The 27,544-nt window shown below is 40.9% G+C and overlaps 2 long non-coding RNA genes across 4 annotated transcripts in view; one reads left to right on the plus strand and one right to left on the minus strand.

Moving 5' to 3' along the window:
* LOC125173543 (uncharacterized) overlaps nt 1–27,544 on the plus strand; it is a 150,722-nt gene that overhangs the window by 111,914 nt on the left and 11,264 nt on the right. The gene's annotated exons all lie outside the window — the stretch shown is intronic.
* Nucleotides 1,422–25,738, minus strand: LOC125173544 (uncharacterized). 2 transcript variants are annotated; one of them, XR_007155075.1, is made up of 6 exons: nt 25,534–25,738; nt 14,183–14,280; nt 9,331–9,371; nt 8,050–8,172; nt 2,787–2,892; nt 1,422–2,403 (listed from the first exon to the last, which is right to left on the minus strand). It is a non-coding gene; the product is annotated as an uncharacterized LOC125173544 (long non-coding RNA). The 2 variants fall into 2 exon arrangements; XR_007155074.1 differs by having other exon boundaries at nt 8,050–9,371.

Genomic DNA, 27,544 nt, shown 5'->3' on the forward strand with positions numbered 1-27,544 from the left:
GCCATGTAATATAGTCACGGGTTCTGAGATTAGGACACGAACATCTTTTGGAACCATTATTTTTCCTACCGCAGTGCTATATTAGGTGGCGGCGGCAGGTGGGGCGGGTGAGGTTATTTAGCCATATAGTTTTGGTTTTGGATTTTTACTCTTGTCACTTACGTTCTATATTTGTGACATTGTGCAAGATTCGTAACTTCTCTTAGCTTTTCAGGCTTCATGCCTACAATTAAAAAAACAACCAAACAAGCTATTATAAAGATTAAAAATATGTGTACCACACAAGGGGTGCATGGGTGGCTGAGTCGGTTGAGCATTCTTGATTTTGGCCCAGGTCATGATCTCATAGTCATGGGATCAAGCCCCACTTTGATCTTAAGATTCTCTCTCTCTCCCTTTGCACCTCTCCCCAGCTTGCTCTCTCTCTCTCTCAAACAAAAAGCAAACAAACAAACAAAAGATATGTGTGGCACACAGCAAACTTGTAATAAATGATGATTATTATAATTATTGAAAAAAACGTACTAACACTTCAGCTTCAATACCACTTGCATTTCCACACTGGATCCGTTTGTACACATCCAATGAATCAAATGTTCATTTCTGTGGCATCTGTCTGATCATACAACAAACAATCTAACACCAATTGCATTGTGTCAATGCCCCCTAAATTAATTTCATAAATGCAGATACTATTTTCATTGTGAACTTTAAATATCCAATCATCAAGTTATTCTTAAAACACCTGAAGTATTATATACTATTTTGTTGTGCAGGTGATTTAAATGTAAAAAAACATAAATTTTATGAAACTGGAGAGGTTATTCAAGCCATTAACTGGAGCTAAAGAATGATTTTAACATGGTTATTGTGAGAGACGACCAAATACTGTGCTAATTACAGACATGTAACTAGTTGAAGTAGCATAGGGAGTGATATTTTGGGAGTTATTCATTGTCACAGAACACCTGACAATAATTTCTTTTTTTTCTGATATAAAATTCTTTATTAAAATTTATCTTCAAGGGGCGCCTGGGTGGCGCAGTCGGTTAAGCGTCCGACTTCAGCCAGGTCACGATCTCACGGTCCTTGAGTTCGAGCCCCGCGTCAGGCTCTGGGCTGATGGCTCGGAGCCTGGAGCCTGTTTCCGACTCTGTGTCTCCCTCTCTCTCTGCCCCTCCCCCGTTCATGCTCTGTCTCTCTCTGTCCCAAAAATAAATAAACATTGAAAAAAAAAAAAATTTATCTTCAAGTTAGTTAATAGACAGTGTAGTCTTGACCTCAGGAGTAGAAACCAGTGATTCATCTCCTACATATGACACCCAGTGATCATCCTGAAATGTGCTCTCCTTAATGCCTATCACCCATTTAACCCCCCTCCCACCCACCCCCAGCAACCCTCAGTTTGTTCTCTGTATTTAAGCATCGCTTCTGATAATAATTTCTTATCAATCTGTACATACTTGCTCATCATTGCTCCCCCTACTCATTTTAGCTAAAGGAAAAATGTATTTAAGGAATATGAATTTATGCTTTAGTAGTATATTGCACACAGCATTATAGCTATGCCTTGTGATAAAAAAGAAAATAACAGTGAAAGTAATTTCCAGATATATTAGTGACATAGAAAAGGGAATTTGGGGAGAAGAGCCACAGATCTAGTTAGATGTAAAGCATAACACATCCAATGTTTCTTAATATCATTCAAGCAGAAAACCAATGACTATGCTGTGAAATTCTCTCAACTCCTCAAGTCTACCTGTCAAAATCCTTCCTGTTTTCTCCTCAATTCACTCAGTACAAGGTTTTTTTCTTATTCTATATTTTCAGGCCTTTATTGAGCTATATTACAAAACACAGTATTATTTAGACTCTCCTTCAATTAGCTGTTACAACCCTCACATTTGGGGCTATGTCTGAATCACCTGGGATTTTCCACTCCCCCGGCCAAGGCAGCTAGTGCTATTCCTCGAACGTATTGGCACCCAGGAAATTCTAGCTGAATCAAAGTAGATCACTGAATCACACAGAGATGAAAGAGCTGTAATAATAGAGCTCTAAGACATAGATAAATAAAAACAGAGGATAACTCAAAAGTCTTGACATTTCATTTTATTTGTTTTTGGAACTTGGCTTTATGAAATGTGTTAGCACTGTAAATCCCCTAATCCTTGAGCAGCCACCTACACTCCAGGTGCTTGTGAAGCATATCAGAGAACTCTCCAGGTCCATCAACATACAGTGTTACCTCGTCAGGTCTTTGGCCCCAAGACCCTTCATGATGTCCTATATTGGAGAACTGAGTGGGAACATTGGTGATGTCATCTGTAAGGACTCCTCTGGTCCCTCCAGCTTCAACCTGGGGCATCTCGATGAATTTGTGAAGCTTTCATGACTTTTCTCCTAGAGAAACAAATTCCTATCTGGCCAGACAGATATTACACTCTCCAGTTCTTTAAGCCCACAGGGATCATCTGTGCACCCATGTGGCCCAGTAAGTTAAGCATCTGACTCTTGATTTCGGCTCAGGTCATGATCTCACGGTTTGTGATATCTAGTTCCTGCTTGGGATTCTCTCTCTCACTCTCTCTCTCTCTCTGCCCCTCCCCCCCAAAAATAAACTTTTTTTTTTAAAGAGAAAGAAAAAGAATCAGGACGCATCTAAGCAAAGCCTTCACTTTGCTGGATACAGGCATTATCACTCCCTGCTGCTACTCTTACATTCATAGAATGTCTCTGGCTTCAGGATTCATGTCACTGGAAGATAGTTATCTTCAACTACCCACCTCAGATGCTTTATCACGATGTCATAGTGCCTTTCAAACTAACAGTCCTCTTCAGAGGCCGTGTGTGGTAGCTATGTGTGTGGCTTTGTCTGTTTCACTGCATCAGCTGTTTGAGAAGGAAGAGAAAGAAGAGATTTTCAAATCAGGAAGTCAAGACAAAGAAAAGAAAAAGAAAAATAGCATCCACACATGAGAGATAGCCTTAGGTTTTGCTCATAACATAGAAAATCTCTACCTGGTGCCATTTCCTCCCCTTCCCCTGGGAAAGGGGAAGAGTTCTTGTCCTAGACTTGAAATGTTACTGTCTATTCAGTAGAATTCAGCTATATCTTTCAAACCACATAATAACTCTGAAAGTCTCAATCCAGATATTCTTTAAAGTTCATCACTTGGGTCATTCTCGATTCATCTACGCTCTCCTCTGCCCAAGCTGGGGAAGAAGCTAACATGTTTTCTTTGGTAAGAGTGTGAGAAATAATTAATAAATATTTTGTGACATAGACCAGTGGTCTTTTTTTTCAAACTTTTTTGATATTTGCTTATTTTTGAGAGAGAGAGAGAGACAGAGTGAGAGCAGGGTGGGGGCAAAGAGAGAGGGAGACACAAAATCTGAAGCAGGCTCCAGGCTCTGAGCTCCAGGCTCCAACACAGCACCAGACAAGGGGCTCAAACTCGCTAACCATGAGATCATGACCTGAGCCGAAGTCAATCGCTTAACTGACTGAGTCACCTCGTAAAAATATCTTGGTAGCCCCAGTAATAAATATTTTGAATAAAAAAATGCTTTGCTTTAAAATATAGATATGCATGAGGGAATGACAATAGTATTTATTATAAATATATTTTATTAAGTGCATAAACCATATCGTTTTGATACCAGAGACTGAGGGATTTCTTGAGCGCTGAGATCTCAACCATCAGCTGGTTCCAGGTTCTTAAACTAGCCAACAAAGAACTCAAGGAGGAGTCAGAGTAAAAGTGTAGCAGAAGAAAGTTTATTACAAAGCAAAAGTACAAACTCCAGAAGGAAGTGTGAATGCACTCAGAGGATCTGAATGGGGTGGAATGGGGTAGAATTTTGCTTTTCATGGGTAGTCATAACTTGGGTCCAGAGTATTTATGTGAGGTTCTGGGGAATAGGCAGGGATTTCTAAGAACTCTGCATATCATTACACATGCTCCACGTTAGCAGTCTGATTTAGGGTCTTTGTGGGCGTATGTGTAGTGGGCTTGGGCATCGACTGCAAGGTGCTTGTGGCCTAAGAAACCACGGAGCTATCACAAGTTTGCTTCATGGCCACACACGCTCTGTCAGGTGTCACACTCAATTCCTCGGTTTTTGGGGGTTTTTTTTGTTTTTTTTTTTTGGTCTTCCTACAAATATCTAGCGCCTCTGTATTCTGCCTGCCTCAATTTGGCCACCCAGCTACTTGAAGAAGGCATCACTAGCTCCATATTAAAGATTAATTTTTTAAAAGTCATCTAATAATTTACTGAGGGACTACTTTTTGCCTGGTACTATTCTATGTACTGAGATATTGCAGTTAACAAGACTGACAAAAATCGCTGGGACAAGAATTTATATTCTAACTGGGTGAGATAAACGACAAATAAATAAGTAGACTACAAAGTGGATTATTTTTCCAGATGATAAGGGTTATAGGTTAAAATCAAGCAGAAGGAAAAGATAGGAAATGCCAGAATCAGGGCTGAGGTTTGCAATCTTCAATAGGTCTCTTTAGGGCAGGCCTTACTGAGAAAGTGATATTTGAGCAAAGCCCTATGAACACGAGTGAAATGCCAGAATTAAGAACAGTCTCAAGTTCTGTAAATAATAACAATGAAAGATTTAATAATAACAATAATAAAAATAATGGATTTCTTACAGAACCAAGGTCTATGCCAATCTAAAGCTTGTTCTCGGATCCACAGTTTTGCTAACAACAGTGCACATCCTTTTCTGGTTGATAATTAATAATTAACTGAAATTTAACAAACTCAGTAATTGTTTTTTAAAAATTGCTGAGCTTACTTTGGCATTTACTGTTGTTCTGAATACTCATTAGTGATTGGCATTTAAAGACTGATTTCTTAAGGAACGTTCAGTGCCAGTACTTAAACCAGAAACAAAGCTTCTACTCTGATTTCTAATAGGACAGGTGAGTCTGCACATCACCTAATGGAACAGTGGTGGAAGTCAGAGTTTGAATATTCCAAGGAGGATCACACAGAGGTTTTCCCCTTGAAGTTTCAAATGCTCTCTACATGTAGCCCTGTCTACAATTATTAAAAAGCAGTCCATTCAAATTATATATAAATCCTTCAACAACAAGGTACAAGATAGCAAATCTTTAGTGGTGTGATGGATTTTTAAACTGTTTTCAGAATATTTTGCTTTAGTGTTTCAGTAGAACATTATTCTACAGTGAGCAAATTGAGAGACAAAATGTCCCCAGAGTATTAACACATTTTCCACCTCTTGACCTTTCGAGGGCCATGAAATCTGCAGTATCGGTCACTCTTAAATGAACATAAATAACCCATTATCAGTCACTGAAATGTTAAGAGGTAAGAGGAAAAATGGAATTATAACATTTATTGAACCCATATTTGATGACAAGAACTTTACATGTATGACTTCATTCTAATCCCCACTAGGAAGACAAAAAGACTTTAAGTTACACATTATTTTCTCAATTTTACAGCTAAGAAAAATGAGATTCAAAGAACTTAAATAACTTGTGCAAATTCACAGAGCTAAAAGCCAAGATGCAAATCTATCATATTTGCATAATCTCTATCGCATTGCTGAAGAACACTGTGATTGGGATTTCAGGGGACATCCAGCATTGCACAGGTGAGTCAAAGAACGACCTAGTATGAAGCCCCGGCCCATTTGGATTCTTCAAGACACGGAGCTTCCTATTTCAGAAGAAATGGGAAAGAGGCTATTTCCATGGTGTTAAAGAAGAGCAGAGAGTGAAGGCATAGGATGATGCCCTTCCCAAAGACTGGCCCCTGGAGGCCATCTACAGAGGGCATCCCTGTGGAGGCAGTGAGGTGTCAACCTCCAATGCACGGTGCTGTTATTACATGCAGTGGGACTCAGTTTACCAGGAGATGGAATCTGCCGAGCTGGTTTCTTGTTGGAAGTGTGGTTTCATGGTGCCTGGAGACGCGGGGAGGAATTTCACACTAAAGAAGACTGGGGGACCATCAAGCACACAAGGTAATAGCAGCAGGGCAAAGGCTGGTATCACAAGGGCATTGCTTAGTGATGTAGGAGCCTGAAAGAAGACTGTGTCTGCCTCGCATTGCTGCCCAGCGCCAGGCCTGCTTAACGTTGACGGAATAATTATTAGGGCCCAATTATACAATCAGCCCCAGTGATTTATAACGCTCTACAACCAGCACTGAATCAACCTGTCTCAGTAGCCGTAAGTCTGCATAAAGTTTTAATTACGAACATCATAAGTTGGTCAGAGCATATGGAGAAAAATGGATTATGAATTTACGATGTGGTGAATTTTCCTGCTGAGTGGCTCTTCTTCTGATCAGGGCCTCACGACAGGATGACAAAAGGCACGTAGGAGAAGCCAGGTGCTCGACAAAGCAGCTGCTCTCTTTTAAACGTGAAACTAGGAAGCAGGACTGTGGTGTGCCAGAGGGAATGTCAAGGGACGTCAGCTGTGACATTCTGATCCTGGCCTCAGGTGAAACGTAGCTACGGGGGTGGTGACAATGACATGCTGCCTAGACTGGCATGCGACAGGGTTAAATTGAGCCGAGGAATAGCCTTGGCTTGCTTAACAATTCTTTCAACACTCCTTATATAAGAGGATTTCCCAAATCGATAAGCCAGTCACTCTATTTTCTCTTTAGGATTTTGTGGCTCAATAAGCACGTACTGAGAGCTTATTATGAGCCCGACATCCAATAACTAGTCCGTGTGGGCGTGTACAGGCCTGGATGTATGGCCCAACTGGGGACAGCCTTGCAGGGCCGTAACATGCAGAAGTCCCTGAGGGAGTAGCTCAGTGTTTGTGGCTGCGACACGGATCTTCTGCTTCTGCTTCTTGTTCCTTCATTCACCCCTTCACATCGACACGTGGAATGTGTCATTCAAAGGAGACATCCAAATGTCCTTCAGATTCAGAGGAGAATCCAAAGAGCATTCTCCCATAAACTTTCTGCACATTACTCTCCACCTCAGAGTCATCTTCCCAGGGAGCCTGATCTTGAAAACTTAGCACACCATTTGTAAGAAACTCCGTTCCCTGGGTGGGCGCCCAGAGCCTTATAGAGGATTTGGTAAAATGAGAAAGTGTATTCATTTGTTCTCATACGCTTTAATCACTTATTTATTCAAACGCATTTCATTACAGTGCGTACTATGTGGCAAGCGCTGTCCTGGCATCAGGGGCTGCGAGCGAAGATTCCCAAGTGCAGTAAACATGGCTAAGAGGGTCATTTAAAACCGGGTCAGGAGGATATGGAGGAAGCAGGACCTGTGTGTGTCTCCTGTTTCAATTCCTAGAACACCAGGAACTTTTTTGACCTTTGTCAATACAACTCCACAACCTTCTGGAATACCTCTTTCTTTCTAACTTTGGACTGAAATAGAGATCATGTCACATCTGTCAGTGAAATTGCCAATGGTGTATTAGATGGTCTAACTCTGTCAGCACTAATTATAATTCTTTAAAAACAAGTTATGTAACTGTGGATTTCGCCTTGATAAGCCTGCCCTCCCTGGTTGAAATTCAGAGCACACTTTCAATTTCAGTCTACCCTGTGTCCCCCGAGGTTGCCATCCCTAAGACCCCAAATAAATGCTTTTGGTTGCTTTACAGCCTGGATGTCTTCTTGGTCAACAGAATACAGAGATAAAAGAAAGTTCTGCACTGAAATAGCTAGCAACCTAGGCAAGAAGACAGACAAATAACACTGCTTAGTGTGGTAAAAAGTCTGACATGATCAGGCACAGGGAGCCATGGGAACATGGAGGAGAGACACATCTCTCTGGGGAGAGAGTCAAATAAGTATCTGGATATGGTAGCCGTTGAATCAAGTGAAGTGTAGGCCATATGCTCTTCTGGCTGGACACGCTGAGGGAGGTAATCGGCTAGGAGAGAGGACAGACTCTAACAGCTGGTACTACAACCGAGCTGATGCTCACATATGCACAGTCAGACAGGAGGCCCTGCACCAACATTCCAGGAAGATTTTGCCCACCCCCTCAGGCTGTCCATCTGTGACTCACCTTGAGTCTAATTTCCTGGTTCTGTCTGGATTAAAATTACAGCAGCACAGTGTGGAACTGACACTCCTCCCCAGCCCCCGCACCTGCTTCCTGGACTTCGCAGAGGGATCCTCTTGTCCACATCTAATAAGGAACAAGGTTAGCAATGTCTGCAGCAAGGTCACGTAAAATATGTGGTTAAATAGTAAAAACACCTCCGAATACCCAGGGCAAGAACAACACATAACTATTCATCCTATTCTTCACCTAAAAGGCTCACCTGCTGGGATTAGGGTCCCTTATCATGTTTCTCAAGTCAAGATTCCAAGGCAACTATTTCTGCACCCTCCAAACTTAAGCTGGTGATAAATTAGTAAACAGGACTTAATCTGAAACTGATTCAACCTTCCTTTTAGCTCTGGCAGCCTGAAAGATACCCCTCTGATCAATTTATTTGTAAAATCTCTAAAATTCTTCCATAATGAAGCCAGTCTGACCACCCCGACCCCTCACACACACACAGACACACTCCAGCTCAAATGTAGCTCATTTGAGGCAGAAGGGAAGAGCTAGAAAGCTAAAAAGCTTGAACAATCTAATGAACCACATGATGTTCTAGAAATACAGGGGAAGTTTGGAGATCCAAGCTTCTAGCTTGATTTCAAACAAATAAATGAACAAACAAATAAAGAACCTCAGTAGTTTCGGCACTGTCAGAGAACAATTAAAGTGGTTACACTTTGTAATATACGTAAGCAATCACATTTCAGAGTGGCAATGTATTATACCTCTCTAACATGTAGACAGATATTATGTTTAATATGGGGGACTAGGATTTTTGATATATGAAGTAGACATAGGACAGAATATCAACAGCTAATAAATAAAACAAAATTGTAAACATCACTAGTAAATTAAAAGTAAGAAATATGAACCAGAAAATGAACACCCATTTTTAAACTATCAAACTACTATAGATTATTCCCAGTATCACAGGCTACAAACAGACACGTGCCTTTCCGTGCATGGCAAATATGTGTGTAAACTAATGACACCATCCCTAAGGACAGTTTTGTATGTGTCAAAAGCCCCCCAAAATACATCTATGTTCACTAACAATTGTGCTTCTAAAAATCTGTGTTAGAGCACAACACACGCCACTACCACCAAGAGCAACCTATGATAAAACTTAGGTTAGTCGTAAAACTTTTATAACAACAAACTAGAATGATCATAAATGTCCAATAATTGGTCAAAGGATATAAATAGACATTTCACAGAAGAGAAAATCCAAATGGTTACCAAACAGGAAAGTTTGCTCAGTCTCAAGGGTAGTCAGCAATCTGAAAAGTAAAATAACGTTACACATTTTTGGTATCCGAATTGCAAATGTTTAAAAGACTGATCTTGCTATTAGAAAAATTACTGAAAATCACATTTAAACATTTCTGATTAAAATGTGAATGGCCACGGTCATTTTTTAAAAAAGAAATCTGTGGATGCTATTAACTTTAAAAATTTATAGATACTGGGGCACCTGGGTGGCTCAGTCGGTTAAGTGTCCGACTTCAGCTCAAGTCATGATCTCCTGGTTCACGAGTTCGAGCCCTGCCATGGGCGCTGTGCTGACAGCTCAGAGCCCGGAGCCTGTTTCGGATTCTGTGTCTCCTTCTCTCTCTGCCCCTCCCCTTCTCACACACTCTCTCTCTTTCTCAAAGCTAAATAAACATTAAAAAAAAAAGTATAGATACATTGACCCAGCTCTTCTGCTTCAAAGAATTTATCACAAAGAGTCAACAACAATGACACATAAGACAGCAATATTTACTACAGTATTGTACAGAGCAGCCTCAAACAAGTAACACCCATTATAGGGAACTAGTTGAAGGAATTACTTTAGGGGCACCTAGGTGGCTCAGTCAGTTAAGCAGCCGACTTTGGCTTAGGTTACGATCTCACAGTTCATGGGTTACAGCCCCACATTGGGCTGTATGCTGACAGCTCAGACACCCTGTTCCCCTCTTTCTCTGCCCCACTCATGCTCTCTCTCTCTCTCTCTCTCTCAAAAATAAATAAAAAAAGAAATTATTTTATACCTATTCAATGTACCTATTATAAAATAAATTATATCAGTTAACTTAGAGATTTCAATGAAGTATGGTTGGATGAGGAAAGAAAGATACAGCAAAGTGTATATAATGTGATTCCATTTTTTAAAACCTAATACTACCCTATGTGCGTGCATAACCCCATAGGGTATTAAAGCCAGTGTTTGTATATTTGTGTTTGTGTGTGTGTATACACAAAAGTTAAGAAAAATATGGAATACCTCCAGGGTGATTAATATAACTTATCCAAATAAGGATGGGGCAGGAAGCAAGCACAGATAAAGATTGCAAGTAAAGACCACAGACAGGGGCAACTGGGTGGCTCAGTCGGTTAAGCATCTGACTTTGGCTCATGTCATGATCTCACAGTTCATGAGTTTGGGCCTCAGCCCAGAGGCTGCTTTGGATTTTGTGTCTCCCTCTCTGTCTCCCTGTCTCTCTGACCCTCCCCTGCTCGCACTGTCTCACTTTCTCTCAAAAATAAATAAACATTAAAAAAAAAAGACCACATACAGCACATACAATGATTTCAGTCATGCATTTGTGTAAAATTATATGTGCATATACATTAAAAATATTTTTTAGAGCCAAACTAAATTTTTACAAGCCTCACTTGGGGAGCTTTGTAAAGTGCATCTTCCTGGCTTTCGATCCCAGTCTTTTTTGGAATAAGGCACCCAGGAGCTGTGTCTATAAGGAAACCTGATGGCCGTGTGGCTCTTTGACATGCAACATGTAAGCACACAGAGCTGTGCAGAGGCAGAAATGAGGTGGAAATGTGCCCAGTTGTGTTTTTCATGACCTCAGGCAGAATATAGTCTTCTTCTTCCAAGTCCGATGTCCCCTAAGAGCCTCTGCAAGGTCTGGTGACCAAGCTGGGGGATGCACCTGACCCAGGACTTACTTCCTGAACTGGGATCACACACTCCACTCGGGGGGCGTGTGTTGTTTCCACTACCCAGATCCTTCATTCCACTCCACCCAACACTTCACCCCCATGGCTGGCGTGTCCTGCAAAAGGTTACCTCGTAAGAGGTCGTAGTAGCAAGAAGTAAGAAGTAATAAGAAGTAGTGATCCTACTAGCAAGTAAGGATTGCTCTTGCAGATTACACACTTCATAGATATTTGTGGAACCCAGATGCATCCAGCCCCTTGCAAAACCCCTGTTAGATAGCAGACACTCCTTAAATCAGAAATTAAGGTTTTGGTGAAACTGAGAGAGCGCGGACAGTCCCCATGGCAGCTCCTGCTTCTTTACATCCCCAGCTTCACTATTCAGATCCCAGTACATCTGCCCACACTAGTTCCAGAGAGAGAGTGGGGAGCTTCTGTGCTGGGGAATCAGAGCATCCTGCTTTCACGGCTGGTGAGCTCAAAATAATGCTTGGGCCTATAATTAGGGCTATAATTAATGTTAGCATTTTTTGCAGTGAAAATTCATTTACTGGGGCGCCTGGATGGTTCAGTGGGTTAAGCTTCTGACTCTTGATTTCCGCTCAGATCATGATCTCATGGTTCATGAGTTCATGCCCTGCATCATGCTCTGTGTGGAGCCTGCTTGGTATTCTCTCTCTCTGTCTCTCTCTCTGCCTCTTCCTGTCTCTCCCTCTCTCTCTGCTCCTCCCCAGCTGGCATATGCTCTCTCTCTCTCTCTCTCTCTCTCTTTCAAAATAAATAAATAAACAATCAAAAAATTTAAAAAAGAAGTCATTCCATCACAAAATCTGAAGTCAAGAAGCCATTGACCTAGTCACATATTTTATTCTATATCCAATTGAGATCATGAGTTTTCAACATTTCCTAGTTTAAAAATGTGCCATTGATTTATTGAACTTAGATTCTGCCTCTAAGAAACTTACACCCAAGTTGAGAGACCAAATCCATCTGAATGGAGCCACATCTGATAAATCACAAAGACATACACCAAAACATGCAAGAATTTATAAAGCACAGACTTTTCCATTCCAAAGATGAGTTCCAAAAGTTATATGAGCAAAGGCAGTGTTGTGGTGGTATGTATACAGTCACCCAAAGAGCCTTCTTTGGTGAGATCTCCTAGACATTTAGATAATTATGTCCTATGACATTAAACAATCAGTTGCGTGACTTCATAGTTATGCCATATCTTTGTGAACCTGTGTGCCTGCTTTTATTTTTTAAGTCATTTTCCCTACCAGAGAGCAACATTTGGTACCATTCTCCTCACCATCTGTATGCCTCTATGATATATATTTTATTTTATTTATTTATTTATTTTTAATTTTTTTTCAACGTTTTTTGTTTATTTTTGGGACAGAGAGAGACAAAGCATGAACGGGCGAGGGGCAGAGAGAGAGGGAGACACAGAATCTGAAACAGGCTCCAGGCTCTGAGCCATCAGCACAGAGCCCGACGCGGGGCTCGAACTCATGGACCACGAGATCGTGACCTGGCTGAAGTCGGACACTTAACTGACTGCGCCACCCAGGCTCCCCTCTATTATATATATTTTAAATGTAAACTCTTTAATGTAAGGAAAATTTATTATGTTAGGTCCTCACATATTGTAGTCTTTGATGGATGATTATTATGCTTAATAACAAAAATTACATATTGGCAGAAAATGTATCTTCACTTCTGTGCAAATTAACATGGGGTTACTTTTACAGTTTAATATGAAAGAGTGATAGTGAGGCTGTCAAAAGCAAATAGGGCTCATTTCTATAAAATTCAGGGCCATTTTTACAACTGAAAAGTGGCTCGCTTAAAGGCATAATAACACAGACAGGGAAAATGTTATAGTCAGCAGTTACCAAATAGTCTTTCCCCTATAAACTGGCAGTCTGAGGTAGTAGTGAGGCCAGAAGGACATTCCAGAAGCGGTAGCACAGCAAGGGTACTTGACGTTTGAAGTTGGTGTTTTTAGCATGCTCTTCCTCTGTGATCATGTGATTTTCCGTATTTGTCATGAAACGTTAATCAATAACAATAATTGTCAGAACAGAAACGTTTATTGAATTTGTTTCTGTGGCAGTATATAATAACATTAGGAAGAAGTACTGGGTTTGTCATTTTAATTACATTTCTTCATAAAAGGGGGTGAAAGGGATATGAAAAATGCTCCCCAAACAGTGAATTCCTCCAAGCTCACTGAATGATTTGCAAGAATGGCAGAATTGAAACAACTCAAGCTCCATTTCTTCTTCTCTAGAGTCAGTGTGTTATCATTATTTGGGTCTGCTGTCTAACTGCAGTGGTGGGAGACCGGTTGTGCATCTGACATGAACCTGCCCATTCTGAGCTGTTTTCTTACGTTCCAGCGCTTACTGCTTAGTATGGATGTACGTAGCTGAGTCCACGTGGGTGCCAGGGGCCAATTTATAACTGGGCATTTTCCAAATTAACTTCCGGCAGAAGTTGTATGTTAACAGTGTGTTAATTTGGGGCTGGAGTATATATTGTGAAACATTTCACAGTAATAGCCATAGTACTTGTTTAGCATTTATATCAACAACACCGTTTTTCAGGAAGAAGGATTGTCGTTGTTGTTGTTTTCACTGACAGTGCTTAAAATTGCCAAAGTGCAGTGAAAATAAGAAGTACACCGACTTTCAGATAATTTTATGTTATTGTTTATCAGGCAATGCACCATTATCACCTGCACTTTGGAGGACTGGTAGTTCTGTGTCTCTGAGCACCATGGAAGGCTCGCTAAGGTCGCAAAGTGTAGCAAATATGATCCTCATAGAGGACATCGTTTAGGATCTCTTTCAAACTGTAACATTTTCTTTTATTTATTAAAAAGATTTAAGCTTATTTGTTTTGAGAGAGAGAGAGAGGAAGAGAGAGAGATTGAGTCCCAGGCAGGCTCCACCCTGACAGCACAGAGCCAGCTGCGGGGCTCGAACTCATGAACCATGAGATCATGAGCTGAGCTGAAACCAAGAGTCGGACGCTTAGCCTACTGAGTCACCCAGGCACCCCCAAACTGCAGCATTTTGAGAAGCATCATCTCTCATCTCCCAGACACAGAAAAGTTCATAGATGGAAAATATTGAGCCCTTACCTCCTGCTCTTCTACTCATGGCGGACATTGTTAATCCAACAGAGGACTTCTGTCCCAGACAACACGGACATGTCTTGGAAGTCTCATAAAACAGCAATCTAGGAAATTTGTACAATTATTCAACATTGGCGTGAAGATTTAAAACTATTTGCATTCCTGAATTAAATCTCTAAGCTGGCCATCGACAAAAAGCACCCGAGAAGATCTATGAGGAGGGATGGGTGCTCCGTAGGCACTCAGGCCACCATGCTCATGGAGGGCGTGTGCTTCGCGTATGTGTGAAGGCAGGGAAAATGACAAAGAAAACTGGTTTTCACTCCTACGACAGCATGGAAAACTGGCAATCCCCTTAGTATTCATAAATGATAAGAACAAATATTTGATGAGTATTATTGTAATCCAGTCACTATTAAAGTGCTTCCTGTGTATTAACTTTATTTGTCCTTTCAAACTCCAATGACATAGGCACTATTACTATTATCCCCATTTCAGAGATGAGAACCTGGAGAAAAGACTGGGAGCAATTGGCCCAGGATCACACTTTTGGCCAGTGGTACAGGTGGGCGTCAACCCGAGGGGTACACCTGCAAAGCCCCACAGAGAAGCACACTCTTTGTGGCCTCTGAAATGCTGCTGTCCGTTTCCACTCTCCTTGAGCCACTTCTAAGTCCTGGAGCTATTTTTGCAGAGGCAAAATGTTTGATTCGGCTTGCTGTAGGGCTAGTGTGAGAGAGTAATTAATTCGTGAATGTGACAAGCCAAGGATAATAAAATATCAAGTTTATCTCAAGGAAGCTTTAATGTCTTCTTTTCATCACGACACCAGCAGAACTTTAATTAGGTGATTTAAATGCTTTGTTGATAGGGGGAGCTCAGAAAAGAAAGTCAACGACTGGAGAGTGTGCAAGACCTTAAAGATATGCCAACTGCTTTATCTTCCCTAATTCAAATATTTTACAACAGCACCTGAAGTTAAAGATTCCTCTACCCCACTTTGCAAAGAAGAAACTAAACTTAAGAGGCATTACACGACTTGGCCACTGAACCACGAAGGCATTTGAACCCAAGTCTGTCATTTGAGGGCCCAGATTTCACATTTACAGGTGGCCCTCTGCAGACCCAGCTTGCTCATTAAGGCTTAGCCTTTCCCACACATTTGCTCTTCAAACAGCTCTGCCAGGCTGTCACTTATGTGAGAATGCTTTTACTTGCCCACGGATGGAACTCTCCACCTGTGGGTCAATGGTCACCGTAGGCCAAATCTCACACACTCATTTTTGAAAAGGAGAAAGTTGAAAAAAGGAGGGCGAACATCTAATGGCAGGCTGTCCTGTGTGGCTCCTAACATGAGAGGCACCGGCACTGGGCCATCATGAATTCATTCAACACCTTTTGTCAATCCTCTGTATTCACTGTGCTGGGCTTTGGGATGACAGAGAGAAAAGGTCATATCCCTGCCTTTAGAATGCATTTCCAGTCTCTGACATTAAAATTCAGAAAATGATTTTTTTCAAAGATCTAGAGCATTCTGTTGAAAATGTGGTTGTTGCAGCTGAAGATACAACAAGCGATGTGTCTAAGGTGCATTCGTGCTCTATGTGCCCATCAGGGCACGCCAACTTTCTCTCATGTTTCTGGGGAGTCGGGTGCCTCTCGATTGGCCAGCAGTTCTTGAGTCTCATACAATCAGGCATGCTGAGATTCTAAGGGCTCCTTACTTATTCTCTGCCTTCCTTTTTTCCAGGGGGCATTTCCATCTAAGATGCTGATGTGATGATCCTCACAGGAATGGACAGGTGCTCAAAAAAGTTGTCAGCTTGGCCAACTTATTCTCGTTGCTGTCTTCCTCCCAGTCTGGACTTCCATTCTCTGGGGATCTGTAACGCTAATGTTGCCAGAGGGTCATCTGGTCTGAACTAGACAAGGAGTGAACGGTGTGGCTGTCCACTGGCAGTGGAAATAGGATTTGAAGCCAGCCTTGGCTATGACTTCCTGTTCTGCTATTTCAGACCTGTTAGACCTTTGGCAAACAAATACAACTTTTTTTCTTTAAATGTTTATTTATTTTTGAGAGAGAGAGAGAGCGCAAGCAGGGGAGGGGCAGAGAGAGAGGGGACAGAGGATCCACAGTGAACTCTGCATAGACAGCACAGAGTATGATGTGGGGCTCAAACTCATGAACCATGAGATCATGACCTGAGCCAAGGTTGGCTGCTTAACCGACTGAGCCACCAAGGTGCCCAAGGCAAACATTTTCTTTAAACCTGAAAATGGGAACATATATTTGGGTATATATATTTTAATCCACTCATTTTAGTTACCTTTATCTCTAACCCAGTGGTTTTTGAATGGGGTTGATTTAGCCCCTAGGGAACATCTGGATATGCCTAAGGATAGATTTAGTTGTTACAACTGGGACAAGAGAGTTGTGCTGCCAGCATCTGGTGGGTAGAGACTAGGAGTACTGCTAAATATCCTACAGTACACAGGGCAGCCCCACAAAAAGACTTATTTAGCCCAAACATCAACAGTACTGATGTTGAGAAGCTCTGCCCCGATCTCGCAGACTCCCAATCCCCACTAAAGCCTAACCATGAGGAAAGTGGGAATGATGGACAGAAAATGGAGCCCTCACCCCACTCCAGCCTGGATGTGACAGAAGATACCTCAAACAGAGAGCAAAGGGATGTGAAATAAAGACTGTTTCCTCTTCAGGCTCAGATTAGTTGTGGGAAAACAAGGGAAGCAAGACACAAGAAAGTGGGAAGTCCAGTGTTTGCCTCAGTCTCCCTCTCTTTGGGAAGATATTCCCACAGTGGGAGGTGCATTCCATCAAGTAAAGGGGAACTTCAATGTCAGAGACACTACTAACCAATTCAGGGTGTTCTGCAATTCCAGCAAGGGTTGAAGCAGGTGAAGTCCAGAGTGCGGAAGGCTGAGGAAAGGCGAGAGGAAAGGAGGAAGGGCCAAGGAGGGGAACAGAAGAGAAAAGAGAGAAGAGAGGAAAGGTGAGAGCAAGGAAAAAGTGGAGGCCAGGCAGAACTAGAAGCTTCAGCAATCCAGTCCACCAGAACCACCAGGTACCAAAAACAATGAGTTCAAGCTATACTCTCCATTGTAACATGGGTTGACATCATGGGAAGGAGAAGGGGGACCATAGGGTTGGGGAACTGAAAAGATGACATTTTATTAAAGAGTTGCACACCTGAAACTAATGTAACATTGTATGTCAAGTATAGTTAAATTAAAAAAAAAAAAAAGAGGTAGGGTACCTGGGTGCTTTAGTTGGTTAAAGGTCAGACTCCATTTAAGTTCAGGTCATGATATCATGGTTCATGAGTTCAAGCCCCATATCAGGCTTTGTGCAGACAGAGAGGAATCTGTTTGGGATTCTCTCTCTCTCTCTCTCTCTCTCTCTCTCTCTCTCTCAAAATAAATAGATAAACTTAAAAAAAAACTACTGAAAAAGATTACCTAATGAGAATTTTTGAATTACTGGTTCATAATAAGTCTACTGGACCACACTAAAATAATTTAGTTATACAGAAAGATTAGATCATCTCAAGGGGGAAAGGTGAGAATTTCTTCTACATTTCAAAGATAATATATACATTTTTGACTCCTTATTAATTAACACTTCATAGCCTTACTAGAAAGATTAAATGAAATAATACACATAAAGCATCTAGCAAAATGTCTGACACAGGGTAAAAACTCAGTAATCAGGAAGGAAAGAAAACTTATTTTCTATTTATTATGCATAGCCGACAAAATTTCTGAAATGATCCCCCACAGATGCCCCCCTAATCACTAGAACCGGTGAATATAATTAGATCTCTCTCTCATAATTATGAATGGTAAGACTTATTTCACCTTAAGGTAGGGAGATTGTCTAGGAATTCCTGATATAATCATAGAGCTCTTAAAAGCTGAGAGTCTTCTCTGGCTGGTGGCAGGAGCTGAGAAAGAAGTCAGAGGTATTTGAATAACAAGAACATTACATGCTGTTGGGCTAAAGTTGGAGAGGGCCACTTGGGAAGGTACAAAAGATGTCCTTAGGAACAGAAAGTGGACCCACGACTAAGAGCTAGCAAGGTAACGGGGATCTCAGACCTACAGCTGCCGCTTATTGGATTCTGCCAATAACCCACAAAAATAGTTCACAAAACAATTGCAACTGGTGAAAACTTCTGGCTTTTTCCACTCTTCTCTGCCTCTACTTCTATTTGACAATAGAGTGACCATGGGAAATTTTAACTTCAGGGCAACCTGACACTGAGCTCAAGAAATAATCAGTTTGGGTTCAGTGGGATAATTTAATGTGGCTTCCACCTACTTCCCTGTGTAGTTGGGCTGTTGCCACCAGAGCACTGGCATCTCTTTTAAGAATATTCCAACGTCCCATTGTGTCAGGACCTAGGGTGCAACGCGAGAGGTCTTATCACTATATAAAAGTTGTTTTATGTCATCAGGCACTGGGAGTTTTTCAGTAGCAGAAGAAACAGGATTTGGAATGTTACTGAACTAGAACCATGGAGACTTATTTAATCATTGGCTGTATGAGCTTTCATTCAGAGTTCAGTGGTCATTCATGCCTAGAAAAAAATAGTTTTCTCCCATCCAGAATATACTTGACAGTGCTGTGTAAATAATTATCCACACGCCATATCCTGTCCTGATTTGATAGGAATGCCATGAAACAGAATATATCATCTTTTCTCGGTATATAGGGCCTAAATATGTAACTGTACCACAAAGAAGTAAATGTGTGTGTGACATTGTATGTTTTGTGCTTCCTCATGGATTGGATCACTTGGTGCTGCGTCTGTCTTGTCCTAGTGAAACTCAAGTTCCCTTTGGCATGCCACACTAGATGGCCTTAACAGATTGAAGAAATGAGTGCTCCAGTGACAAGAATCTCTGCCTATACTCATCAAGGGAGGGCACATAGTGGAAGAATAATTTTGTTATTCAAGTATGACCTTAATATAACATACTTATGTATTTAAAGCTGATTTGGATTACTTATGTAATTTTGACTTCAGATTAATTTTCTGTTTCTTTCAGAATTGTCAACCATATCAAAATCCAAATATAACAAGAAGGAATGTTTAAACTCATATCAAAATATGAGCAAAAGCTAATTACCAATAATTATTTTTCATATTGAACAATATTATCGATAACAATAATAAGCTATCAATAGCCATATTAGCCATAATAAAATTTTGCCCCATCACAGTGAGACAAATTCACCTATCTCTCTATTCTTTCTAAAAGATATTACAAAATCATTGTATTTTTACATGAAGAACTAAATAGGATTATCCATGAAAAGAAAGAAGGGGAAACATAGTGTTGAGAAGCCATAAAGTTAATTAACAAAAAATACATAGTTATTTTTCTAGAATGTTAAAATTATGTGGTATCACCAACCTTTTTCTTTATATTTGTAAATTGTCCTAATTTCTTGATTCATCTTAAATAACTATTCAATTTTGTACTTAATTTCATTTCTCTATAAGGCATTCTTTTCCTCAAAGACAGCTCCCCAAATCGCATGAATTTCATGTCACACTTCTATGTGCCACTGCCCAGGGTGTGGACTCAGTCCAGTCCCAGTCCCTCAGTCCAGCCTGGCCAAAGGAGGCTGTACAGCAAGAGCCCAGCTGCTCCCTCACGAGACAGAATAAGGCTGCTTCTCTCTTCTCCTGAGACTAGCTTTGGGACTCGGTGTGGGAGAATAATTCCCCGGATGCTATGCAGTCAGTTGAATTAGAAAAACTATTGCCTCACCCAGGCCAGCATTCAGGACTGGTCTTACCTTCAGTCTGGTTAGTCAATCCTCCAGAATAGAGAGTCCAGATGATGTGTCTATAGGTAGAAACCCTCTGAGCTTTGTGACTGAGCCTTACTGATGACCTTGACTTAAGACCCACATTTGTTCCTGGAACAGATTCCCCAGCTCCCTCTCTTCCCACAGAAAGGGTGGTCATCCTCTCCCGGCTTGTGTCTTCTCCCCTTGTTGTCTGTGTCCACCCAGCACACCCCAGATTCGACATCAAGTTCAATCCTCTAGCATACCACTTGGAAGGAGACTTGGGGGAAGTTTGCAGAAATCCTGGTGTAAGTCAAATGTTGGAGGCAGAGGACACTCTAAACCACTAGTGTGTTTAGTCACAGACTTATTCTAGTGATTAAATGATTTTTTTTCTTTACAAGATTTTGAAAAAGTGGTAAAATGGAAAGAGGTAGAAAAGTAGTGGACAGCATTGAAGTTTGAAATAAGACTCTCTTTATTTTCACAGTCAACCTACACTTATGTCTCTCCTCATTAGTAAACAAACATTTATTGGATACCTAATACATATAAGATGGTGTTTGAGATGCTATAATCTCCTCTGTTTCAGAATTCACCACTCTAAGAAGACAGGAACTTGTTTGTATGGATTCTGTAATATTTATCATAATGCCTACACACTGTAGGTGCTCAGAAATATTGGTTAAATGAAGGACTTAGTTCTATTTTTTTTTAGAAAGCAAATCCCTCACTTGTTAAGTAAAATGTACTTTTCTGATTACAAAAGTAATTAATGCTAAATATAGAAAAGGAAAAATCTATATGATTTGAGCATATTTTTCTCATAATTTTCTGGTAAATATGTATGTTTAAGTATCTAGGCATTTCTCTACGTGTTTGTATTAAAATTAGGTGTTACTACATACGTATTTTGGTTTTTATTTTTATTATTATTGAATATCATGTCTATTTTTACATTCGTCAAATATTATTCAAAAATATGTTCAAAAATTTTGATGCTGAATTCCATCTATTGGATGTATTGCAACTTATTTAACCAGTCTAGTCTTGGATGATATTTAAGTTATTCCCAGATTTTGTCTTTGTTAATGGTACGGTGATGAGGACCCTTGCATGTGTATATGTAGCTGAGTCAGTGGGGCATAATTAGGTTAGCATAAACCATTAAACAAACCTCGGCATGAAGAGGTGTAATTGTAGGAAGAAATGAACTGAGCTGGGACATAGAAATCTACGATCTACTTATTGATCAAAAGCTAAGATTTGGCTAGAGCTGAAAGTTCATGGTAATGAGATAATTTCAAAATAGAGATCATAAATCAAAAAGGGTATATTAATTATGCATTTTTTAAAATGTTTCTGATGCTTCCACATCTTGGGGCCTTGCTGCCCCTCTCAAGGTGAGCTGATTGCTAGAGATAGACAACTTCCCTGGGAGTGTGCCTTTCATATGCAAACCAACAATCCGGAGCCCATACCAATAACCACCTCCTATGGGGTTGTCCCTATCAAGGTCATTACTTGTCTTCCCTAATAACTCAGGGCCGGGTATCAGACAACTAAGGACAACCGCTAAGCCCCACAGGACACTGAAATTATTCAAACTAGCCAATCCTAAATCTACTTATCCTCTCTGGCCCATTCCTTCCTATGGAAACCACAATCAAAGTTATTACCCACATTTTCTCTTCATTCCCTCTGCCTCTTGACTGACCCTACGGCTTCCCCATGAAACACTGTGTGGTATGGCATGACTCTTGTTTCCAGGGCTCTGTGAGTATAAAAATCTTCTTCCTTCAAAACCATCATGTCCGCATCTGTGTCTTACCATATTTGATTAAAACAAGTCCCAAGTACTCTTAAAATAAAGGGTCACACCAGTACTCTTCTGTCACAAAAGGAGAATTGGGACAAAAACGATAACTAGGGAACTAAATGTGCTCACAGACAAACATAGTCCCATTGGAATGAAAAGAAGTGCATGCGTGGGGCCTTGAAAAGAATTCTGGCCTGCTTGCTACTCTACCTGGCAAGCTTACCCTGCACGTTGGACCCATGGAAGGTTCTTCCCCTTAGTAGGGTAACTTAAAGATACTAAAATAAGATGCTCATGTAAGGCACAATCTCCATTATTTTCTATGGGTTCCCAGTATTTTGCACACAGAAAACATTCAATAACTATTTGTCTAATGAATCAATGACAATGGATCTAGGCAAACACCTGCGTGACCAACTATAATGCAGCGTGGGAAGGGATGTGAGAAAAGTAGAACAAGGTGTGGGAAGAAGGACTGATTTAATTTGTATTTATGCTCTGTCCTAAGGCTTTCCTTTTCTGCTCTTGTGATGCCTGCCTCTTGTCTCTTTCACCAGACACAGCAGGCCCAGAAATAGGAAGAGGGGGTGAAACCAGATACAGACAGCCACTCCTGTCTGCCCATCATGATCCTCACCACAGAAGCTTTAAGACAGGAGTTGAAAGTAATCATTAAAATGAGTTTTAGGGATTACCCTTGGATTTCATTTATCCTTGCTCACTCCTTTCCCTATAGGCAAGAATAATGAGTTGCTTGCATTTTTATTCGCAGAAATTCAATGAAATTCTGAACTCTAAGGAAAGTATATTCCCTCAGAATTAGAAGAATATATCAGATAAATTGTCCAAAGAAGAATCTGCCCAAAGTTAAATTTTTGAGGCAAGCTTGATTTATCTTAATACAATGGAATATTATACTTACATAAAATATTCATATGATTAGGGAGAAAATTGTCTTGAACTTTGGAGCAGTTTAGACTCTAAGGAAAAAGTCTTGAAAAATTACATTATGAAAATGTTTCTCTCTTAGGGATGTGAAATTCATATAAAAATTTAAAAAGAAATACACTTTTAAACTTTCTAGAGGATGTTTTCAATTACACAGACATTTCTAAACTGCTAAAACAAGTGATCTAAGGAGCCAGATAGGAAACCTACTTTCTGTCAAAGGTGAACACCCAACATTATAGTTATCATAATGTCTTAATATGAAGTTAACACTGAGAGGTTTTTTTTTCCTTCTTCTGCTTCCCCTATGTGTTCACATAATAATACTATAAAAGCCTACAATCAAATTAGAGTTATGATTACTTTTATATTTCTAAAGGAGAGATCATGGAAAAACACTATCCCATAGGTCACTTAATCCAATGTCTCTGGTACAAAGTAGGTGTTCAACAAGTGATGAAGGAATGTATGTTTCCCGTGGGTTCACGAGCCATCTGTTTAATACCCCAGAATTTTCTTAGAAAGATGTATAATGCTTACAGGTCTCTAGTTATGGAAATTAGTCATTATTTATCATTTTTACATTATGCCATACATTTGCCACACATTAGAAATTCCTTACAATGCTTCTCCAATCTTATTTCTGAGGTAAGAGCATTTTCTAGTGGGTTTAATTAATATTCATTGATGAGATGAGTTTCAAGACCAATCAGTCTCAGATGACAATTCATCTTTAAGTTAAAGAGAGCCATAATGATGCTCTGGTTTTGCCATTTTTGGTATGCAGAGTGCTGAGCAGAAAGAGAAAAGAAGGAGAAAAGATGAATATGCATAGCCTGAAAAAGTCTATATTAAAAATGAAAGTTACTGGCGTGCCTGGGTAGCTCAGTCAGTTAAGCGTCTGACGTCAGCTCAGGTCATGATCTCATGGTTCACAAGTTTGAGCCCCGTGTCAGTCTCTGTACTGACAGCTCAGAGCCTGGAGCCTGCTTCCGATTCTGTGTCTCCCTCTCTCCCCCCTCCCCCCCCCAATAAAAACATTAAAAAATGATAATTACTTTATCAATCAAAAAAGATTGGAATATTGATCACCCAGTTCCCCAATTACTAAGAGGAAAGGATGCCCCTTCTATATGTTGCATTGTTCCTAAGTATTAAATCAAAGGTAATTTCTTACACTAAATGATAACGTCTAGTAATCCTAACAGCAAAAGCAAAGAAAGACAAAACAGCAAGAGTGTTTCACTGGGTTGCTATGGGGATAGAATCAAGAGAGAGGCAATTTCTGTGATATTTACATGAGATGGCAATTAGGAGACCAGTTACTGTTCCAGCCCTATCCTCTTATAGTAGCTTTCTGTGCCCAGGATTGGTTCAAGCTTTCTCCTCTGTGAGGTGATGTGGATGGATAAGTAACAGATGGGCAAAAAACCCCAAAAGACAAACAAACAAACAAACAAACAACAACAACAACAAAACTGATGGTACTGGGAACAGTAAGATAAATTCAGACCCTCACGGTGAAGAAGGCCAGTAGACCGCGGAAGAAAAACAACTGAAATGTACCAAAAGAGAAGGACACTTTGTTGCCTTGGGAAATAGCCATACCGGTCATAAAGCCTACAACCCAGTTTCTTATTCCTTTCAGTGAAAAGCCATCATTATCAACACTGTGACTTTGATATCTACCTGTGCATGTCAATAAAAAAGGATCCGAGCCACCAGAATAATTATTCAGACACATATCTGCTTTATTCGTGATTTCATCATTCTGTTGAATTCTTTTAATAAATGAATGGACTACTAGGTACTCATGATTGCTAATGAATTCTTTAAATTGACATGGAGACACAACACCTATGTGCATATATCCGTGTGTATATGTTACATATGTGTGTGTGTGTATGTCCACATGTACTTTGCCTTCCAATAGGTACCTACTCTTCTCTATTCCATTGACTAATCTAGTATTCAGAACCACGAGTTATGAATTCAGACATATACCAATACCTTCCGTTTGTAGAGTATTTTCAAGATAACCGTGCCAGAGTTGAAGTAGATGGTGAGCTATTTATAATTCCTCCCCAGCAGAGCAAACAAATCTCCCTCAAATCTTTCAGAACCTGAATTGTATTTCCAGTTTTTCAAGAACCCAGTATAACACTTATTCCCTTCGCATCTCCCTGCCTTCCCTTCTTCCTTCACAGTGTTTTGTTCCCTGACAGCAGTAGTACCCATTCCTACTCTCGGTGATGCTTTGATACATTTTCCTGTCAACTGAAACACTCTTTGGAGTCTTGCTTTGAACTCCCCTTTATGTTTCCGCCTTTGATTTCTTTGTTGCGTTTCCTCTGAGATCAGATTCTCAGTTATTTGCTCCTTGTGTGGCTCTCCTTGGGAACCCTCGCTTCTGGGTGTGGGGAGACCAGTAGTCCCTGCCCTCCATCCTTGTCTTCCCTTGTTTTTCCCTCTATGTCTTCTGCCCACACGTCCGTCTCCCGTGGCTCTCACACAAGCCACTTTTTACTAAAACAGGCGTTGCTTGTCTCCTTCCTCAGCGGGAGCTAGCTTCTCCCCTCCCCTGCCCCTGACTTCCTTTGCTCTGTGTATTGTTCACCTCAGCCACTGATGTTGTCATTCGACAATCCATGCCTCCTACAACCTGAAATCCACCTTTATTTTCTTCCCATGTCTTCCGGGCAATGCCTTTCAAAAGGTGCCTCTCTCCCCGTGCTGCATTCACTGCGGCAAGTGTTACCAGCTCACCTGCTCCGTGGCCCCTTTCATTCTGGACTGTGCAGCTGGCCATCCAGGATGCCTTCCTCCCCGGCTCACAGGCTTTCCTGCATTTTGTGTAGATGTGGCCTTTCTGATGAAAAAGTTGCACACGGTCCACGTTCTGCAGACGGCTCTGTCCTTGTTTCTCCACACTGGGGCCACCTTTCCTGACTGCATGTTCTATTCACATGCTCTCCTGAGCTCACCTACCTGTTCTGGTAAAAGCTACAGTATGAGTCATCCTTAAACAAGGAAGTCACACTTGGCCCATAGTTGACTGTATTCCCCTTGTTTCAAACTTGTGCAGTCCCTTGAAACCCTAAACACGGAGGCAGTTTTTGTAAGAGTTAACTGAGAGGAAGCCACTTGGCTCCAGAAATTCACAGTAACTTTCATAGCTCAGAGGGGGGTGCATCTTTACTTGTAAAGTAAATGGGGTAGACCACTGCATGGAATTGGAGGTGCTTCTTAAGTCCACCCGGCATACACAGCCTCTGTGTCTGCTACTTTTCTGTCTGCTGATATTCTTTAGTCCTTTCTATGGGAGGCTCTACGCTCTCTCTTCCATCAGAGGGAGGAATATGGTGCAGGAGCCAGCACCAGTGGCCCATGGGCCAAATCTAGCCCACTACCTATTTTTCGCAAATAAGGATTTATCAAAACAGAGTCGCATTTATTTGTTCATGTGCTTTTTTTATAACTACTTTTGCACTATGGTGGAGTACACCAGTTATGACACAGACCATATGGCTCAATGTATTAGTCAGGGTTCTCCAGATAAACGGGACCGATTGGCTACATAGATCGATGGTTTGATTTATTGTTGTTAAAACAATTCAGCAGGTAAATTTTGAAGATCGAACGGGCTTTATTAAGTGAATCATGAATCCAGCAGCCACCTGTCTAACACATGGAGGGCAACTCCAAGACGTTATACAAAATGGAAGGGTTTATAAAACGGCAGTGGGGCAAGAAAGTTAACAGTAAAGGGAGGGGATTGTTCTAGGTATTTTCCCTTAGGGGGAAAAGCAAGGGGTCTTATCATGCCAATTATCGCATCTTTTTGAGGGGGGTGGTGAGGGCCCATGTGGCACACTCATTGGTGCTGATGGAAAAAGTCCTGACTGACAGGGCAAGACTATCGTTCTGGGAGATGTTGAAATTTCAATTAGATGATATCTTAAGCCCCGGCTTGAGGACTCAGCGTGGTTTTTTCTATTTGACATTATAGAAATTGAGGTAGAGAAGTTATAGAGGCCAAGAACTGCCTTCTGTGAACTGAAGAAACAAGAAAGCTGGTTATTCAATCAGAGGTTGAAGGACTGAGAACCTGGCATGGGGAGGAGGAGGCTCCTGGGCTATGTTCCGGTGTCCAATGGCTGGAGAACCAGGAGCTTCCTGGTCTAAGGACAGGAGAAGATGGATGTCCCAGCTCAAGAAGAGAGAGAGGGAATTCATCCTCCTTCTGCATTTTTGTTCTCTTCAGGCTAATCTCTTCCAAAAATGCCCTTCCAAACACACCCAAAAATAATGTTTTCCCAGAGATCTGGGCTTCCCTTACTCCAGTCAAGGTGACACATAAAAGTAGCTTTCACACTCACAAAGCCTAAAATATTTACTATCTGGCTTTTTATAGAGTTTGCCAAGCCCTTATCTAGTGCTGGGACTGTGTTGCTCTGTCTTCTTGGATTAACTTTATTTTCCATCCTCATTCCAACTCAATTGCCTACTTTTTCTGGTCTGATGTCAACAATTCCCGCATTCCACTTTTTTTGACCCTGTATACCATTCAGTCATTATGTTGGATTCGCTAAAATCATCCACAAGGCACCCTATGTAGTTGTGGTACCTTTTCTCTTGATAGAATCACAGAATCCATCTAGTTTGTCTGTTGATCTGAAGAGTCATATCGAAATCCTTAATACCTGGGGTTTTGGTTACTGAAGATCATGTTCCTTGGGTATTCATCATAGTCCTGTGCTCAGCATCTGGTTCCAAT

Source organism: Prionailurus viverrinus, chromosome C1 (genome assembly GCF_022837055.1).
Source record: "Prionailurus viverrinus isolate Anna chromosome C1, UM_Priviv_1.0, whole genome shotgun sequence".
Lineage (NCBI taxonomy): Eukaryota > Metazoa > Chordata > Mammalia > Carnivora > Felidae > Prionailurus > Prionailurus viverrinus.